The sequence below is a fragment of the Carettochelys insculpta genome, chromosome 11 (assembly GCF_033958435.1).
Source record: "Carettochelys insculpta isolate YL-2023 chromosome 11, ASM3395843v1, whole genome shotgun sequence".
Lineage (NCBI taxonomy): Eukaryota > Metazoa > Chordata > Testudines > Carettochelyidae > Carettochelys > Carettochelys insculpta.
In genome coordinates this window covers 25,520,332-25,540,363 of record NC_134147.1, presented here as the reverse complement: position 1 = coordinate 25,540,363, position 20,032 = coordinate 25,520,332, and the positions used below count along the sequence as shown (strand labels likewise).

The 20,032-nt window shown below is 43.5% G+C and overlaps 1 protein-coding gene across 3 annotated transcripts in view; it reads right to left on the bottom strand.

Moving 5' to 3' along the window:
• FLNB (filamin B) overlaps positions 1–20,032 on the bottom strand; it is a 102,016-nt gene that overhangs the window by 80,895 nt on the left and 1,089 nt on the right. The gene's annotated exons all lie outside the window — the stretch shown is intronic.

Here is a 20,032-nt window from a genome sequence, read left to right as displayed (position 1 = left end):
CCTTAAAGGCACCTCAAGGTCTCCACTCCTCAAAAGCTTGCTCTTGTCAACACAAGTCCAATAAAAGCCATTGCCTCACCCATTGTCTTTAGTTGCACAATAAACTTGGGTGCCTTGTTGAAAGTGTCTCTGAAACTCAAGTTTACACCTGAAGTAGTCTCCAATAGTGATGCCATGCAATTGAGTCCAAACAAAGCTGTGATGAAGAAAAACTGGATTATCTACCTCACTGACCCCCCCACCCCCTGCATTTGCTCCCACTCAAGGCACCCTGCCCCAAGTCAGCTGTAGGGTGTCAGTCATGAGCTATAGCTGTGGAAATATAACTGGAGAATGGTGGCAAGAAAGCCTCCAGAAAGCAGTGATGGCAGAATTCCACTTCTCTGGATCCCCCCACACTAGAATTGTGGCAGATGTGTATGATGTAATGCATCCCTTCTGCCTGATCCACTACAGGAGATCAGCATGTTTAACTGGAAAGTCCTCTTGATTTTGAGGCAATCAAATTGGACAGAGGGATATCTGAGCTGGCTAGATTCATGTCTCCAACTAGCTGTAGAAAAAATTTTAAGAGGATACTCCAATATACAGCTGTCTTTCTAGGTTTAGGGAGATACTACTGATCCTAGACAGATTCACAGGAGGCTAGGGACACAAGTTATTCTAGCTTTAATTAAAAAGCTATGCTGCTTCATAATTTATGCCTCACTGATTATATCTAGAGGATGTTAGTGGCAGCAGCCTAATTACTTAAAGCTCAGGTTTTGCTTTGTGTAGCTTTAAAGATTAGATTTTAGTTTATGGGAGGAGAGTGCTTTGCATGCAGCCAACTGTTTTAGAAAATCTGTACAGGAAGATTGTGGTCTACTGGTTCTTTACTGAGACCAAGGTTAGTGCTAGATTTTACTCAGATGTTATGAGCAAGTTGTTTTCTTTTAAACAAGCACACAACCTGATTGTTGGTACCAGTTATTGGCAGGGCACCATTTCCAATGGGACATCAGGAACATTGTGTTATGAGAAACTCCATGTGCATTTCTTCCCTTAGCTGTAAATCATGTATCATCTTAAATAAAAGAGACCAAGTGGGAAGACATCAACTTGAGACTACACTAGGCTACTTGCCCTCCTGTATCCTATTCTGTCTTCCTGGTGCTGTAATACCATAAAAGGGTTAAAGATTTTGGCTTGCTAACTGGGAAGCCTCCAAATAGGTAGGAAATGGTACTCTCTCTAAATAGATGGGTCAATTTTCAAAATTTTCCAGATTGTGATTAAGGAAGAGCTATCCAAGATGTACATTTTTTAATCTGCCTTAAGATTGATACCCTATAACTGAAGTAAATACAGTAAAGTTCCTACCTCTTAGCCAGGAGGTGAGCTCATGAGATCCAGCTCATGAGAGCATTCTCCCACTCCCAGAAGAGAGTGAACTAGACACCTTAAAGCAGGGGGTCTCGGGATGCATTTTTGGTGGCCTCTGTTTGGCTGCCAACTGTTGCTGCTCACACCTCCCTTAAAATAATAAGCTTTAGGAAAAGCTAAATGTGCATACTTCCAAATTCACAATTAGGTCATAAGTGTTACTGTGTTTAATATCACTTCTCTGCCCAGAAAGCTTGGGCACAGAAGTGATATTAAACACAAGTTCTGGATATGGGGAAGAAGGAGGGCAGTGAAGCTGCACACCTGGAGCCCAAATCCCATGGCCAGAGCCTCCTGCCAGGCCTGAAGCCCAAAGCCATAGTCTCAGTCCTCCTGGGAAGGTTGCAGCTCACTGGCTACCTGTTTCAAGTGTTTTGCGCCAGTCTTCTCCACCTCTCCCCACTCAAAACCCCTGCTGGCAACCCTTGCCAAGGCTGTGCATCTGAAGCACCAGGGGAAGCAAGGGGCTGCTCCCCAGAACAGCCTGCAGGCTGTAGCCACAAGAAAAGCCCCTGGTCTGAAGTGTGGTTTGAAGCCTTTTGCCCAAGGTAACCGAGAAGGCTTCAGTGGAGGGGCTATTAACTGAATCAATCCAGAACACTTCAGTGTAGCCTCTTCCCTACAGCACAGGAAATGGCTATTTTATGGCTTCCCTGGAAAAGTTTGAGCACAGTAAGTTACTTCCCTGTTTTACGTTTTCCCCCACTTTAAAGTTCAAGGGTAACTGACTGCTGGTTGTTTCCCCTGAGAACTTTGTGCTTACATCAAGATGCTTCATTTAAGGATTAGGAACACCAATGGCAACAAATAAGTAAAAGCTTCCCAGATGCTACAGAGACCTCTCCATTGCTTGCAAGCGTTTACTCAGTGTGTAGGTTAAGACCATTATAAGGCAGCAGACAAATGCAGAGATAAATGTGCTTATTCACATGTTTCACACTGATGTCTTCTATGCTACAGATGCCAAGTACTGGAGCCAGAGTAGATGGAATTTTTGGAGCCAAAACCAACACATTGAAAATAATCAGTGATTACTGCTTGGGGAAATCCTTGGCTACAAAGCTCATTTTGATTCAGTTTTTCCATTTGGAGTCACTGTACAACCAGGACTGGCAGGAAGAAATCCCCATTCATGCAGCCCCATGCAGTTCAGCCAAGCTCTGCTATGTACTGAAGTATGTATTAAGCAAGACAAGTCTGAGATAGCCTCTGTTCACAATCTGGCATAATCAAATCTCCATGTGCTGTTTGCCTTAAGGACCTCAAGTGCCTGTGAGCAGTGACATTCTGAAGAGACCCACAAATTTGTTCTCTCAAGATATTGGCACTGATTCTTCACTACATTTGTGGTCTTTGTATAATTTGTACAGTTTTGTAGTAATGCTGTGCCACTTGCTATCCTATGGCCAGGTTGTTCATGAAATCTTGTCCAGACATGCTACATCCACAGAAGTTGGTACAGCAACAAATGGTTTTAAAATATTTTCCTGGAAGTTTAGCCATCCTCATCCCATTACCTTCAGTAGAGCAACAGGAGGAAAGTAGAGACAATAGGCTTCATAGAGCAAGAAAGTGTCCTACTTGCTTTTGTTCTTTATTTCTGTAATGCTATTCATTTGAGCAACACCCCCACCCCCCAAAAAAAATTTAGGTCTGTTGTCCATTTTACCATGTGGTGAACAGGGCAGTGCAGTGACATGGGGCTCTAAGGAGCCACACACACACACACGGCACCCCAGCAGCTGCTCCTCCAGCCCCAGTGTGGGCAGTGCCTGGCTCAGCTGGGGCAGGGAGGATAAAAGAGGGATGGATGGATTGAGGGACAGTAGTGGGTCTGGTGATCCATTAAATCTTTCTGGCACCACTGATTGAGATTATGGCAGGGTCCTAGTCAGCCCTGAGCATGCTTAGGACAGTAGGAGCTGCTCTCAGGCAAAGCAAACTAGTCCTAGTGCTGCTGGTTTAATTGATCCTATAATTACAGAGGGTGGGTACTGCAAGGGCCTAGAAACCAGTGCTGCTGTGGACCATAGCTAGAGGTGAGATCACCACTGCTGCATGAGTTCATGTCATGGAGATCTGCCCAATATGCATAGAACCAAAACCCTTTTCCTGATATTACTGCCTCCAAGTAAGATTCAGCTAAACTGCATAGCACTTCCAATAGCAGCCAACACAGATCAGTTAGCTGTGTGCATTTCACCCTGCATTCAAGTCACCATACGAATATGTAGCTAGCAAATTAAGCCCACAGTCTTTGCACTCGTATGTTGAGTGAAAATAGAAAAGAGACTAGATTCTGGTTGCAAGTCTTTGTGGCTTTTTTAATTTTAGTACTGGTATATTAGAGCCAAGTACAGTTCACTTTAACCTGTCACCCTGCAGAACACTGCCAATCCCACCTCTTAAGACAGACATCACAGCTTTTAAGGTAGATCTTTAAAGAGGCAGTGTTTTCCAGATATTTGATGCTAAAATGGAGGGGGTGTCACTTCACACTGAAGTCATTTTAAGCATGTACTTGCTGGTACAGCCAGGACAAGCAACCCCCCCCCCCCCCCCCCCCGCCCTGCCACTGCCCCATCAGCCCAAGATAAAACAGGTATTCTCCATTGCACAGCTGAGATTTCAGATCTGTATGTTTAGCATACTGCACATGAAACTTATGTTTATGTAATTTCAACTAGACATTGCTAACATAAGGAATAAGAATGTTGGCTTAGAGCCCAGATAGCTTGTCTGATCATGGTGGCCACTGTCAGACAATCCACTTTTGAGAAGTTTCCAAAAACAAGGATAGCAGTGATGAATCTGTATTGAATACATTCAGCATGGGTGGTCTCCAAGCACCTTAAAGGGGGCCATATGGGATTACTACACTCTGGACACACTAGCCACAACTGTTTAATGCTTATATGCAGAGTAAATGGCCACAATATATTTTAGGTTAGACAATTTTTATATTGCTACAGAAAAAATTCACTTCGTGGTGAGTTTTCAGCTATTTCTAAAAAACCACCATTGCAACTGGTTCTAAGATTTTTGCAAAAGTTTGATAAAGTTTTCCCAGCAGCTCTAGCTATTAGTACACAAATCAATTGGTTGTTTTCAGAGAGCTACATCAGGTTAGTTTTCAGCCATGCAACAGGTAGACTGTTCTCTCAAGTGGCAGTTTTTCCAACCCTTATTAGTTAAGCCAATCTGTCACTCTTCAGAACAAATTTGTTTAGTTTTCAGAATCATTTGTCAGTCAAAAGGTATTCAGCTCATTAGCTAGCTTGTGACAATAAGTAGTCAGAAGTGCCTCTTAGTGGTGACTGTTCAGAGACAGGTCAGGGAGTTGCTCTGCTCTAGGGTGGAGCAAGATCTAGCTCGTTTGGCACTTAGATCCTATCATGCTGGAGGTGGTGTTTCCTCTGGCTTAATTCTAAGATTCTCTACTCTCAGTGGTAGTAGCTGTACTATTGCATGTGCACTGTACTTAGAATTTGAGCAAGTGGTCTTCTCCAGCCTCCATGAAATGCAAGTACTACAGCATTTAATAACCTACAAAAATGCAGCTCATTATAGACATTATTACAGTAGTTCACACTAGATCACAGCAGCAAAGTTTTTTGCAGTTATGTATTCCTCCACTAATGTGGGCACCTCAAAATGAGAAGGTAACCAATATTCATATTTTGTGGATTTGCTATGATTCAAAATGAGAGAACTCATTACAGTGCCAACTCAAGGAGTCATTTTGTTTGGAAGCTAGTTAAATTGGTACAATGCTTTGCTTCAAAGACAGATATCTTCGGCTACTATTGCCAACCATCTTGCAGGAATGTCAAGGTTCAAACACATCTGTGATCCAGCTCTGCATCAGCAAGTTTAATCATAACTTGAAAGAAGTGGAACAGGTATATCCCTAGACTAAACTAAGCCTGAATTTCCAGGATGGCCCTACACATTTATGAAGCATAATTCATCTGCTTTTCTCAAAGAAAGGCAGGTTCCAGAGATTAAGGATCCATGTTTAAATGCTGTATCAATTATTTGCTTCTAGCAGACGTTTAATAATCCCATAAGAGTAAACAAGCCTAATTTTGGCCTGCATTGACTAGTCTACTTTCTTGGCTTCCAGAAGACTGCACATATGCTGCAGGAGACTTACAAGAATTAGTCTCCACTCAATGGAGACAAGTTACTGCACTAAAAGAATTTTGAGATATTACACTTTTGAAATTATTCAAAAGCCTATTGCCAGCATACTGAAAGCACATTTAGCTAGATGGAGAGACACCACACACATATGGTGCAGATATCCTTTAGCTGATAACTGGGTGGTCTGTTTTAGCCTTTAGTGCATGTTTCAGTCTGAATACTTTTTGTCCACTTGTTCAGAAGCTTGCAATTGCTCTATAGCTCCAGTATGGAAGAACCATAGCTTGTTAACCAGTTTATTACACAAATATAGGGTTTAATTCAATATTTAGGTACCTCTACTGCAGAGAATGTATTTCCAGTTGTGCAGAAGTTTACTCAAAACTACTCTGTAGACCCTACATTATGAAAAAGTTTAAGTATGTAATTCAGGCTCAATATTTCAGTACCACAACATAAAGGTTCCTTTTATTTTAAAATATTTAGTTTCCTCACTTTACCATAGTACTAGAAGCTGTTAGACAAAGCCATTATGATCTTTGTCCGATCAACACTTAGTGCATGGCTTCCCAAACTGGGGGATGCTACAAAATTTGGGGGGGGAGGGGCAGGGGGAGAGGCAACCTAGCCCCTCCCACCCCAAGAAAGAGCTGGCAGGGGCTGAAAAGCCAGAAGCAGCCATTTCACATGGGCAACCCAGCACAGACACCATAAAAAAAAAGCAGGCAGCTGGCAAAGACCCATGGGGAGCTAGCTGTCTCCTGCTAAGACAGCTCCCTACCAGCATCTATTCATTCCTTATGCAGGCTTTGCACACTTTTAAGGTTTGTTCATCCCACTAAAAGAACAGGCTAAACATTTAGCTAAGGTACAGATCAGACGAGCTGAACTGCATGGCAAGTGGCTTAGACTCACGTGCAGTTAATACATCAAGAAGCTGCACAGACTTCCTCAGAGTCTCAAGAGCTGATTGGTTGAGGCAGAATAATGAATTCTACTGCTTAACAGGAGCTCAGAAGGGGGGGTGGGGTCCAGAGAAGGACATGTGCTTAAAAGCCATTCTGACATGAATAAAGTGAAGCAGTTCTATGTCAGCTTCCCAAATTGGAGTGTTCTAACGTCAAAAGCTGGGCCTTCATTTGGCTGTGCTAAGCCAGTGTCTGTACTAGCAAGCTTCTAGGCACCTTTTGACCTGGTTTGGTCTCAGTGTTTCCCTCAGCTGTGCCAGAGTACACTGGCAGTGGTTGCAGGCTTAGCTCTCATGAGCTTTAACACTAGCTTAGTTCAGGAGGCACATGCGCTCCTGCCAGTGAAATGTCTGCAAGGTTTTAGCTATGCTCATGTATTGCTCATTATCTACCAAAGGCAGCATTGAGGTAAGAGTTCCACCTTCCAAGTGTAAGTGTATAGTAGTGGTGAACAGAATTAGGGATTTAAATTTCTCTGTGCACATGGTAGAAGAGGCTGTACTGCAAAAGCATTCAGAGGGTAGTTTTACTGCAGCTGCTGATCTTCAGAAAGCAGGGAGGCAACATCTGTTTAAAAGCTAACGTGGGTGTGGGCCTGGGCATGGCCCATACCCAGATTTTTATATTGCAACAGATGCCCTAAAGTACTGCTGTAAAGTGTACAAGATATTCCAGTTCCAAAGTTAAGTGTCTGCAAGCCATAAGATAATGGCTTGTGTGGGCACTGTTTGCTTTCTGTCCATCACGTTATGTTTTAAGTTACCTTGCACTAAGATTGTGAAGATAGTCACCATAGCTGTGAATTCAACAACATTTCATCATCAGCTTAACAGCTGGTTTGGTAGAGTTCCCTGTGCCTCCAGTTGCAATGCTGGCTTGGCAAAGGAAGAGGGCTAACCCATCAGTTACCAGAATTTAAAGCTATTAAGTCTTTCAGTTGTCTTAGGGCTGGCAAGGGGCTCAACTACTAATGCCAGCCATCTAATAGCCTGTTAGTTGTCACAAGTTGGCAAAGGACAAGATGTGATATCTAGTCTCAAGTTAGTTTGTAGTTTGCTTGGAATTCTGCTTTAGGACCAAGCAAAAAAATTAGATAAGGCTCAAGTCCAGTAGTGCTGTGGTGACAGAAGATTACTTCAACTGCTTCTCAGATGGCAGCCTAACTTCATAACCTCCCTGGAGGGGCATACAACTTGCCTAAGTGTGTGCCAGGTGCTGCTTCCCTCCCCCCCACGAGCCTAGTTCTCCCATTAAAAAGGGCTCAAGTTATTGACTGTTCTCCTTAAGACAAGTGTTTGTTTTGATTTTGAACCAGTTATCCCTGCTGTCAGAGGAGTTTGAACATGACTGTGCCCTTTAAGATAGGGAACTTTATACTAGTGTTTAAGGCTCTTAACTGCATTTGCTTTGTAGCCTGCTCCTTACTGTTTGTCATTGGACCAGGGCTTTTAAGGCTGGCATTAGTATCTCCAGCCTTGCTGTTTGTACTCTACACCACTCAAGACAGACCTGAGCTGGAATTAAGGACAGCCTACTCAGACTTAACCTAAAAGGATGTTGACTTGCACAAAAGATGTTTGAGCTCTGGCTGGAGCCTGACCTCTGAGACCCTGTGAGATGAAAGCCTCTAGTCCAGGCTCCAGCTTGATCCTCAAATGTCTACATCAGTTCTACAGCCCCTTAGCCTTGGTTGGCAGGCACAGGCCAGCATCAGGAGTCTACCTGCAGTATAGTGATATCCTCTGTATATCCTGCCACTGCTTCACAGTCAGCACCCTGTACCTTAAAGCTGAGGTTTCCAAACTGCCAATTTCATATTTAAGTTACTGAGGTGCTACACATATGTAAAACAAGCACAGACAAGAGCTGGCATTCAGATGGATTTGTCTCAGTGATCTGAGGTTCATACAGACAAGAGGTTATCAGTATATAAACCTCAGGGTGTAAACTTCTTAGCCAGACATTAGCAAAGAGTGTGGCTTCACTCAGCTATGGAAATAGTATAAAAGTGCCCAAAAGAAACATGTTCACACTCCACCCAGGTTTGATTGAACAATTGAGAGGTTCCCCCCCTCCCCCCCACAGCCTGTGGTAGACACCCCACAGATACATATGAGCTCTAGTAGTACAGTATCTGTGGCATAACTGTTACAAGTTAGAAGCTGCTGCCTAATAGCCCAAGAGTTAGACCCAGGCCAATCTGTTCTGTTGGTTCATAGGATGTGAATGTTGGGAATGCAATGATAAACTGCATTCTTGGAGGGACTGAGTCAGTTCATCCAGTGACAAAGGGTGTGTGAGGAAGTAATCCACCCAGGGCAGCAGGAGTGCTATTTGCCTGTTTTTCCAGCAGACTGCACACAGACAGCAGAAATCTCTGAACTGCTAGAGCTGTCCATCTCTGCTGTTTGTAGCAACTAAGTGGCAGTCTAATCAGCATGTAGCTGAGAGGCAACTGGTAACATCCTCTGAGGAACAAGAGCCTGCTGCTGTAAGCAAACAGCAGCCTCTAAAGCATAGGGCTAAGAGCTTTTGCTCCCAGGTTTTTAAAAAGGCAAGTGGCAAACAATGAGCAGATTATCTGGGATCCTGACTCTCAATTGGATTTACACTGCTTCCCCCAGAAGTGACAGTTCCTGCCCACCCCCATCCCCCCACCTTAATCAAATACACAATTGCAACTAATGTGAATTAGTCCTATTTACTGCAATGTCTGTCTAGTGGCTGATCCTCCCCCTTCAACTCCACCTACTCCTGTCCTGGTGGAGCACTGGGTTTAACAGGAGAGTCAGAGGTTGATTTATTGCATCTAACCAGATGCAGTTAAAAACCCATTTCTGGAGGATCAATTGCAGAAGCTTCAATTTGCTGGGTAATGAAGACAAATCAAGAGTGGTGCCACAGTTGTAGTCAGACCTCCATAGTCTACATGTACAGCCAGTATATCAGTTGTCAGGAGTTTAAAGGACTGCCAGCCTGGGTGGTTATGTTAAAGATAATACAAGTTTAAGGCCTAAAACTTAACATTTAACATATTCAAGGCTTGCATTAAGGCCTCAGAAGCAAAACTCCTGACCTGGAGTCACTGCTTAAGCACTTGGAACCAGTGGTTGAACTGCTGAGCACTAAGTCAGCTTTGACAGCACTACCATAGATTGCACCAAACTAGCTAACAGAAGTGACAATGGCTACTTAAATTTTTTGTCCACCAATGCAGAAGGAGAAACTACATGTTTGACTAGGAAGTACTGATTTTAAAATCTTGGAGGGGGCCTTGAGAGTCCTAATCACTGGTTAGTGAAGACTAATATTTTAAGACTTCAAACATGTCAAATTCTGGCATATAAGGTAAAATATTTGAAGTCCTCTTTGTACAGTGTAACTGAGTATTTGTCACCCACCCAATGCAGTTGGCTAGTCATAAAAGTGTAAGATTTTTTGGAAGAATTCTTCCATCAACCTAGGTTTGTGCATACCAGGGATCAGGCTGGCTTCTCTGGCTCTCAATGTGAACTTTGCATCCCTGGAGCAAGGTGAACTTTAAGTGTATCCTCCTAACAAGCAATCTTGTAGCATCTGAGTTACTAGGTCATGAGCTTCCTGGGGTACAACCCACTTCTTCAGAGGAAGTGGATCATACCCATAAAAGCTCATAGACTAACAAGTTTTAAGCAAAGGTGCTACAGGACTCGTTTTTTGTGAAGCTAGAGAGACTAACATGGCTCCCCATCCAAGGCCATAAAGCCTCCAAATTAAGCGCTCTCAAAGAGGAGGCGCATAAATAAGCCAGTTTCCTGCTTGTTGACTTAACCACTACACTTTGTTGCCACATCCACCTGTTAAGGAACTATAAGCCAAAACCCAACCCTCTCCTTAGGCAGGTAAGAAATGGTTCTTCAATTACTTCAAACAGGGCTATGATTAGCAAGTTCGTGCCCTGAAGTTTTAATCTAGTGCTCTACACATCAGTTCCTTCCAGTTACAAGCTGTTAGATACTTATGCTCACACTACTACTAGGTGACTCGGATGGATTTTCCTTCTGCTTCAAGCAAACACCTTATGTAGTTAATCCATGTCAGTGGGAAGATACTGCCTCTTGTGAAGGTGTCCATTAGATTTCACTTAGACTCAATTGAGCTGAAGCAATACTTGCTTACTGACCTAGTCCTGGCACTATTAAAAAGATGGTTGAAGATCCCATGCAAAGCCACTATAGTGAGAACAAATCAGGAAAATACTGCCTTATTACACACAAAAAAGGAAAAAAAAAAAAAAAACAGACTACAGCAGAGAAGTATCAGGGAATTAGATAATTCAGCTAAATGAGTCCATCTACAAGTGTTGCAGAAAACCACACATACGTTCTGGGCTATATTAGTTGGACTATTGTAAGCAAGGTATGTTCCTCTTCCAGTCAATTCAGTATTCAAGAAGCCTCAGGTGGATTTCTGTCTTGCTCCAAGCACCACTTAAAGTGGACATAGAGAAGAGTTAGAGGGGCACTCCCCCCCCCCCCCCCCCACACACACACACGGACTGAAAGAATTGTGTTTGCTTAGTCTGGAGAGGAGACAACTGAGGAGGAACACAGAAGGGGCAAGTTGTTCCTGTGCTTAGCTACTCTTGCAGCTAAGAAGTTGCCTTAGGTATAACCTAAATCCCCATGCCACTATGTAAGCCTGTTTCTACCTGTCCTCCTTAACCACTGAGACAGGGTAAGTTATCTAGGGAAGTTGGGGAATGTTACTAGGAGGTTTAACTGGTCAGACAACCCTCTTAGACAGTCTAGGGGATATTTAGTCCTGCTTCAGTGCAATGAACTGACTGGATCTACCATGGTCTCCTCCAACCCTGGATTTCTATGGCTGCTTAAAAAACATAATGGCTATTTAATGGGCAGTTGTGCCATTTGTGACAGGCTCTAATTAGTTCATCATTCTCTTTTGTTGCAAGAGGTTTCCCTTAAACTTTATGGCTATGTCTACACTAGGTGAAAACTTCAAAATGGCCATGCTAATGGCCAAATCAGAAAACACTAATGGAGGTGCTGAAATGAATATTCAGCACCCCATTAGCATGCTGCCCACCACAGCACTTCAAAAGTGCTGTTTTGTGCTCATGTGTGGTTTGTCTGTACAGGGGTGCCTTTCAAAAGGGACCTACAAGCCTCAAATCCCCTTATTCCTTTCAGCTGGGATTGATATTTGCAGGTTCCTTTCAAAAAGGACCCATGTGGGCAAGCCATGCATGAGCATAACAGCACTTGCAAAGTGCTGCACCTGCAGCATGCTAATGGAATGCTGAATATTCATTTCAGCACCTCATTAGTATTCATTCACCAGCTTGGCCATTAGCATGGCCATTTTGAAGTTTCCCCTAATGTAATCTAACACTTTTCAGTGTTAACACTTCAGATTTGCAGGTTCAGAGTAAGGGTGCCCTACATGCGAGTACTGCTTAGAAATACTGAAACTTGTGGAAGGAACTCAAGATCCCTGCAATCAAACAGAAACTAAAGAGGAGCCCAGCTCCTTTATGCTGGACAGTGACAGCAGCCTTTTACTTACTACCATGGAGCTCATCTAGACAGCTCCTCCAACCCACCATGGAGACTTGAAACATCCTACAGTGTAATGTTACAGAATTTCACATGGTGCTTTGCATCAGATATTCCATCCTGAAGTTCAAGCAACTGTGTTCATAGGAAAGGACATGAAGTAGCTGGGAGGCATCCCTGCTTTTACCTAATGCATGGCTAGCTATGGGCATGCTTGAAGACAAAGTTTGATGTCCCATTACACACAAACATGACTGGCACCAGAGACCAGCTGAAAAGTCTTATTCTTGTGCCCAAGTCTAACTTGTTTCTGGTTATCCTACCAGAAGGTAGGATTATAGCAAGTTTAACCCTATAGATTTAATAGCCACTAGGACACTGATGCTAGGTCTACTGGTAGCTAGAATTCAGTGCCAACACACATGTTGTTCATCAGGTCTGCCTGCAACTCAATTACACGAGCCCAGCAATTGTTCTGTTATAGTATCTTAAGCAGCTCAGATTTGATCTGTCAGTGCACATACAGCATTTCTGTAATCCACCATCCCAGATGGAAGTCAGATGTAACAATACACTAGAAAGCATTGACATGGATGTGTGTAATGAACAGCTCCAAGACATGTGGAGGGCCATTTAACTGATGCTAAAAATACAAAGTTACCAGAACTACCTCATTGACTGTTTACAGTACATGGGCCAAAGAGATTCTCCTTTCCACTGTCCAAGTTCCTTCAATCCCAAGCTATCAATGCACTTGAGCGACTTCCATGAAGTATGGAAGCCATCATGGTACAGTCTGTTTAGGACAGGAGAATAATTCAGATGCAAGAAAGAGACAAGCTTAAAATGATTAACAAGTGAGGGTGGCAGTATCAAGATCTGGTGGACAGAAGACTAAACAGAGGAAGGTTGCCACTAGCTGTCTGTTTACAGTGAGGGAATACCACCCATGGTACAAACGTGCTCCTTGTAGACGAAGGCCTTTACAAGGACTCTTGCTGCCCAAGGGAGATTACTACATGGACCAAGAATGGGCAGCTTGTGCTGGATAGTGGGCTGCATGATTATCATAATCAAGACCATCTGAGACAGGGTAGTTTTCTTACCTGCATTTGTGTGGCTAGAATTTGAAGAATGCCTCTACCATAGCAACACTTTAATTGAATGACAATGGAGTGCAGGACTCCCATGCAGTGTTGGGCCATCAGCACACCCCTCACTTCACAGGCCCTTGCTTCGAGTGTCACTTTGACAACATCAGTAAGAAAAAAGTTACATGGATGGAAATCACAGAATCTAGTAACCCTGTGCATGGGCCCAGGGCAAACAAGATGTCTTTTAGGTCACATGCAGAACCTCAATGCATGCAGCCTCTGGTCCTAAGGGTGCCTACCACTAACATGGATGGACTAATTTCAAGTTTCTCAAATCGGATCAGTGTCAAAGGGTCCTGCCCCAACCCTGCAAGTCTGGTCCCAGGGGGCTGCTTGTGCTCAGCTCTTTGTTCCAGGTGCTACAAGCTGGTACATAGGGCTAGTGCTGCTTGTTTCACCCAACTGCTCTTTTGCCATGCCAGTTTGGGTGAGTGGTGATTTGACTCTGGCCCTGCAGAACAGGAAGCACCACTATAGCACACACAGGGTGCTGCTTGAGTGTATATATTGAGAAATACCAGGCATTTTTATACCAAAACTTTTCTAGTTTTAATAGAAGCCATTTGTGAACTGTGATAGCCTGATCCCTAACAAGTTGGTCACAGGACTAAGTTTCCTCTATCCTCAGTGGCCCCTGCTGGTTAGGGTTGAAGCCTGGTGACCAAGTGAAGCGGGAAGCATTAGCTACAATCTGCACAGTTGCTGTACATTTCAGCATTAAAGTTTTCATTGGGCCTGCTTAATTTCACCACGCTGAAATCTGCACTGTAAAATAGTTTTATTTTCTCAGTAAAGAAGTCACCTGAAAAACCAAACACTTATGGGGCAAGCAACAAGGAGGTGGAGATTTACCAGACTTGTCAATGTTCATTATCCTAGAAGAAATCGCAGCTACATGGCTAGTTTTATTTCAAAACTCACTTTCAGAGCAGGTGGCTACCATTATGCAAATGAGGTACTGAATATTCATAACACCTTATTTGCTTTCCCAAATGGCCATAGTTTACATGCCCCTTCCGAAAGGGAGGGGTCGTGTAGCCACAGCCATGGAGTCTTCCTCTCCTGAAGTTCATCTGTCAGCCCTATTGCTGTGCCAACATGGGTTCCTACAGCCATTACTGACAAACCCAAGCCCAGCACTGTCCCACAGGACACTTTTGCTCAAGCTTTTGACTGCAGCACTGGATCCCATAATAGAAGGGTTCCAAACCTGTTCCTCATGCATCTGCCCATCACACAGTACCACACATTTTATGGCAGTTAATATTTTGGGTGGACTATACCCTGCTGCAGCCTTTGGAAAAAGGGTCACATTGTCTCTACTAGTTCAAGTTGTCAAGGATGCTATGACAAGCTCTCACTTCCACCTCCAGTACATCCTAGAACCCACCCCAACCTGAACACTTGCAATTCAAGCAAAACAAGTGACCTCATGCATCTGAGAAGCCAACTCCACTTTAGCCAGCATTGCCAAGGCACGAGTATGGTAGGAGTCATCAAGTCATGTGCAACATAAGAGCAGATGTGATTCTAGCTGTGCTAAAGATAAATGTCATACACCCTCCAGATTGTAGTTAGAAAGATTTGGTGACATATTCAGGCAGATATCTACTTGCTGCAGCTATTCCCGATGAGCTTAATTAGATTTCTTAAAGTTCTCTGCTTCAGATCTTAACATTAGAGTTCTACATAAAAGACTTGTTAAAAAAATCTGTGCTAGCCATTCAAGGCCAGTATTTAGCCAAGGGATGGTTTAGATTTCAGTGCAGAAATGAAACTAGTAGGTTGTCTGAAGTTTAGTTTCTAACCACAGATATGCATCAGAGGTAAGAACTGATTTTAGTTAGACCTAGCAGCTACTAGTTAGACATTATGCTTGTCAGCTCAGTTGCTTTAGACCTCAAGGTCTACTTGGAGCAACCCTTTCTCTAGGCAAGGATCCAGTCAATATTGCTCAGTTTATGCTAGAGTATGATGTTCAGCAGCACTCATGCCAGCAAGCTCTAGCCTGAGGACTACTTTAAGGCTAATTGTCAAGCTCGGGGAAAAAGGATTAATTGTCCACAGTCCAGATTCCTTTTCTGGGCTTGATGCATGCGCTGCCTTGTCTCCGCTATTAAAAACATTAAGCTATAGACCTGCTTTGACAGCTCTGGGGACTTGATCTTTGTGCCCCGCATACAACTCCCTACATGGGAGAGCCTTACAACACAGGTTGTGTTACTGCACAGTGGTCCATTAGTAATAAGAGCCATGAAAAAAGTATGAGCAGACAAGTCAGTTCAGTGCAGAATGGCCGCTTCAAGCAAGCATATTTCTCAAGGGAGCTCCTGTGGGCAAACACATAGGTATATTGGTAAGGCAGCGAATATTTTACAAGCCAGAAGGGAAGCAGCTTGCTTAAGTTTTACTTAAGGACAGTAGCCAAAATAAACTGTTTGCAGTAAGGTTTAACCCTAAAACACTGCTGAGTAGGATGGAAAGATGATCTGAAGTTCAAACATCAGTTATGTTTGCACAAATACCAGAAATTCATGAGTGAATAAACGGAGTCTTTCCCCTACTTAGTAGTCTACATAGCCCTATAGCATTAGCGCTTTGCTGACTTAAGTAAAAATGTGTTTCTCAGTAAAGATGCAGCCAGGTATTAAGCCTCAGTATTCTCCCTGCAAGGCTGTGGTATTCTACATTACTAGGTAACGTGAATACATAACCCAGTGTAGGTTGTTTTAGTCCTATGGAGTTTCCAGTTAGAACACAGAGTAACTCAGAATCCAGTTCAAACACTAGTAGAGTTCTGTGCAACTAGAGGAGCAAGGAGAGGGCAGGGTCAGTGCTCATGAGGGTGGGGAGGGGATTGTTCTGGCCAGAGCTGGGCCAGCCTTCAGCTGCCTTTTCCCCTCCCTAGGAGATTTAGGATGCAGATTCTTGCATCCTCCCCCTGCCAGCAGGGCAGGGACCTTCCCTGGTGCCCCACCCCGTGGTCTGCCTGTTCCAGGGAGAGGAAGGAAAAGCTCTGTGCAGGTGTCAGCAGAAATGAAGGGCTCCAGACATAAGCACGAGAGTTTAATATTCACCTGCAGAGTCCCTTCTATACTGCAATTTTAGATGTTCTGCTCTTTAAGGGAAGGACTGTATAAAAGTATGATCACCCCTTAAGGGTGATGCCTTATTCCTCAGAGTTCACAGATGTTAGAGCATGGAGGAGAACTTTAGATGAGCTTACCTGCAGCAGCATTATTGGCCTAAGACTTACTGATTTCTTGAATTGAGGATATTGTGACTAAGACTGACCTGTTATTCATTTGAAAGCTACTCTTCCGAAATGAGTACACCACACTTGCTTGAAGTGTTATAAAAAGATACATGACAAATCTTGAGATCCTCTGCAGCTTGTCAGTATACTCTACATATTAAACCATGAGCTGGCTCTTCATGAGCCTAGGGTTAACTAAAGCAAGCCGTGTAGTTTTAAAGTATGATGTATGTTCCAACTCCCATGTAATCAGGCTTGTTCTCCTTTTGGCCTATCATTGTGTTCATTACACTCAGGTGTCTTATTGACAAGAAAGCTTCCTGTCACATGCAAGCCACAGCTGCCTTTTAAATAAGATAGTCCTTTGTTCCAAAAAAAATTTCACTCTTGTCTATCTGGCCTCATCTAGCAAGGTGACATTTCCCCAATGTCCATTTGCCATTAAAGATAGCGATACATCAGTATCACACAATAGGCAGTTAAGACTTTGGTTTGTTCAATTAAGGAATTTACCTGGGTTAAAACTGTCAGCCTGAGATTTTTTTAATGGTAAAAGATGAAGCCGAGCTAGTCTATACACTATCAAAACAAAGAGCAGTCAAGTAGCACTTTAAAGACTAGCAAAATAGTTTAAAAAACTAAGAAAAGATTTAAGTTCTCATTTGGTTAGTTCTGAGGTAACATTGTCAAGGTTTAGCGAGTTTGAGACTATCAGATCCAAAGACAGTTTCACCGGGGAGCGGGGGGAAGAGAAAGAGGACAAAAAACCAAACTAGATAAGATGAAGCAGTTGCTTGCTTTAGGGTGACAGTACTAACTCATCATCTGAAAGCAAATAGTTGCTTATGATTTTAACTCATTAGTGCTTGCATTTAAGTCACTTATTTCCCCTAGCATAATTACTAACTAGTTAACTCAACAGCAGCTCACACACCAAGTATAACTCATTAGGTAGGACATTTAAGAAAGTTTGGAATCATTTTATGCCATGTTTGAAAGATTCCAGCTATGCCCTAGAAAGAACTGAGTATTTTAAAAGTTGAAACTCAGTCAGGAGAGGGAGGAGTGGACTACATCCAGCCACTCACTTTCCCCTGCCATTCTTCCTTCTCAACACTTCTCCCTATTCAGGCAAACAACCACCCCAAGACAGAGGTCCCCACTAACCATTGTTCACAATGTAAGGTTGAACTATTTCTACAACTTATTTACAGAATTATTTTGAAGTCCAGCCCTTCTAGTCTGTTCCTTACTGGCTTTAAGGTAATCTTCGCTTCCTGAAAATCAGTAGCATTAGCTAAAAAGTAAGTTTTCCAAAGGCACGCTACTGGCAGATTTAGTTACATCAATCGCTGGATACCAAGGCTTTAGCTTATCTGAAACTTTATTCAGAGGATCCCATTTAAAGTATTTTATACTCATGTTAGACAACTAAAAGAACTACAGGAAATTTAAGTGTGAGCCTCACTGATCCTAATAATTGAATGTCTTTTGTTTGACTGCAGTCAATGTGATAAGGCAGTGTTTCCCAAAGTGTGGTCTGCAGCCCAGTACCATTCCTTGGGGGGGGGGGGGGGGGTCGGGGGGGGAAATGTGGTCCTTAGAAGATATACAAATTAGTGTGCACTAGCCTATTAATCTTGTACTCTCTCCATGTAATTAAGGTACAACAGTAAATTAGATACTTAAGTTATATCAATATTTATAGTATGTGAATATAATGAACACTAAAAATTCATTTTGCAATGTGTTTATCTTTGGGATGCAGAAGAGGTACTAAAAACCAGCTCCCAACCGTATAAAGTTTGGGAAACCCTATGACAAGGGAATGGTTTTATTCTACAGAAGATTAAAGGCAGTTTGGGAGGAAAAAATGAAAATAGGACTGTGGGTTTACATTACCACTGATACTTGCTTAGTCCATGACTAAGCTTACTGTAGTTGTTCCTGGCAGCTCTGATGCTACAGATGCATTTTAGATTAAGATCCTAGCAACTTCACCTGTATACAGGTGATTTCCAGATAGACAGAGCTTAAAAAACCATCCCATACACACTAGCACCATTAGGAATGGGAAAAAAAAATATGCTACTACGTAAAGTCATGCTATGCCCATATCTGGGCTACTACATGCCCCAGGTTTCAATCAGCCTCAAAAGAGTAGAGGATGAAGAGGTACAGAGAAGGGCAACAAAATGATTTACAGTACAAAAGCTACCACATTGGGAGAGATTAAAGAGTGGGACTTCAGTTAACGAAAAAAAGTCAAGAATTGACAGAGGTGTGGAGGTAGTGAATAAATCAGTGTTATTTACTCCTTCACATAAAGGAAGCCAGGAGTCACCCAAATTAAAAATAGGCAACAAGTTTAAAAAACAAAAAGGATGTTCTTCACACAGTCATTGACTGATCTTCTGTTACTCTTGGCCTTCATGACTTCCTTTGGCAGTCTATGGCTACTAGCCAGGATGGTGAGCAATGCAACTGAATACTTTAAGAGTCCTTTGACTCTGCCAGAAGCTGACAGCAGAGAACACAGGATGGATCACTTAATTGCCTATTCTGTTCAGTCCTTAGGAAGCATCTGGCATTGGCCAGTATCTGAACAGACACTGGGTGGTATGGCCCATTGATGTGGGAAAACCATGGCCTGTATGTAACAAAACCATGAAGTGCTATGGCCACTGCTTCCACATTTTACAGAATGATCACAGATCAAGGTCTAATTAACTTTGGCATTTGGAATATCTGTATAGCTTGATATAAGAGAGACCATGTCAGTGTCTGTTCAAGATGGCACCCTAGTTCTACCGCAGCCTGTACACCCAACCTTTAAGTAACACTGCCCACCCAGGCACCCTTACATACAGAGTGCACCAGCCAAATGAGTCGCAACTCACAAACAGCTGGTCCTTGGCTTACATCTGCCTGACTTCACAAGGACCAAGCCTCTGAAGAAATACCACACAACAGTTCAAGTGGTCTATAAATGAGCACACGAAAGGTCAGGAGAGAGCCTCAGTCTCTTTCCAGAGGAAAGAAACTTTTGTCAGCCCCTGCAATGCACACAAGTCACAGCAACTGAGAGGAAAGGTGGCTCTAAGCAAACCCTGGCTGTGCTGCTCACTTGCCCTAGGGCTAGAAACAGGCCCGGCCAGACTCAGGGCAAGCCTGAGCCCTGAGGGGAGGCACAATGAGAGCTGGAGGCTAGTGTCCCACCCAGTCCCATAAAGTAACCGAATTGGGCCAGAACACCGTGGGGTTTAGCCCCAGCACTCTCCCCTCTCTGCACCCAGGCAGAGCCACAGCACACATCTGTCAGAGCAAGGAAGCCTCCCCCAGCTCGGCTGCTGCCCCACAGCACTAGGCCAAGCAGCCAGGCGAGCTGGTTAGACAACCATCCCCTCCAGAGGGAAACACGCCTGCCTGGGGAGTGTCAGTCTGTCTCCTCCCTAGCGCCTCACCCAGCCATCGAGGCAGGCTCCGCCACACCCCAGCGACAGAGCCCCAGAGGGAGCCCTCCCG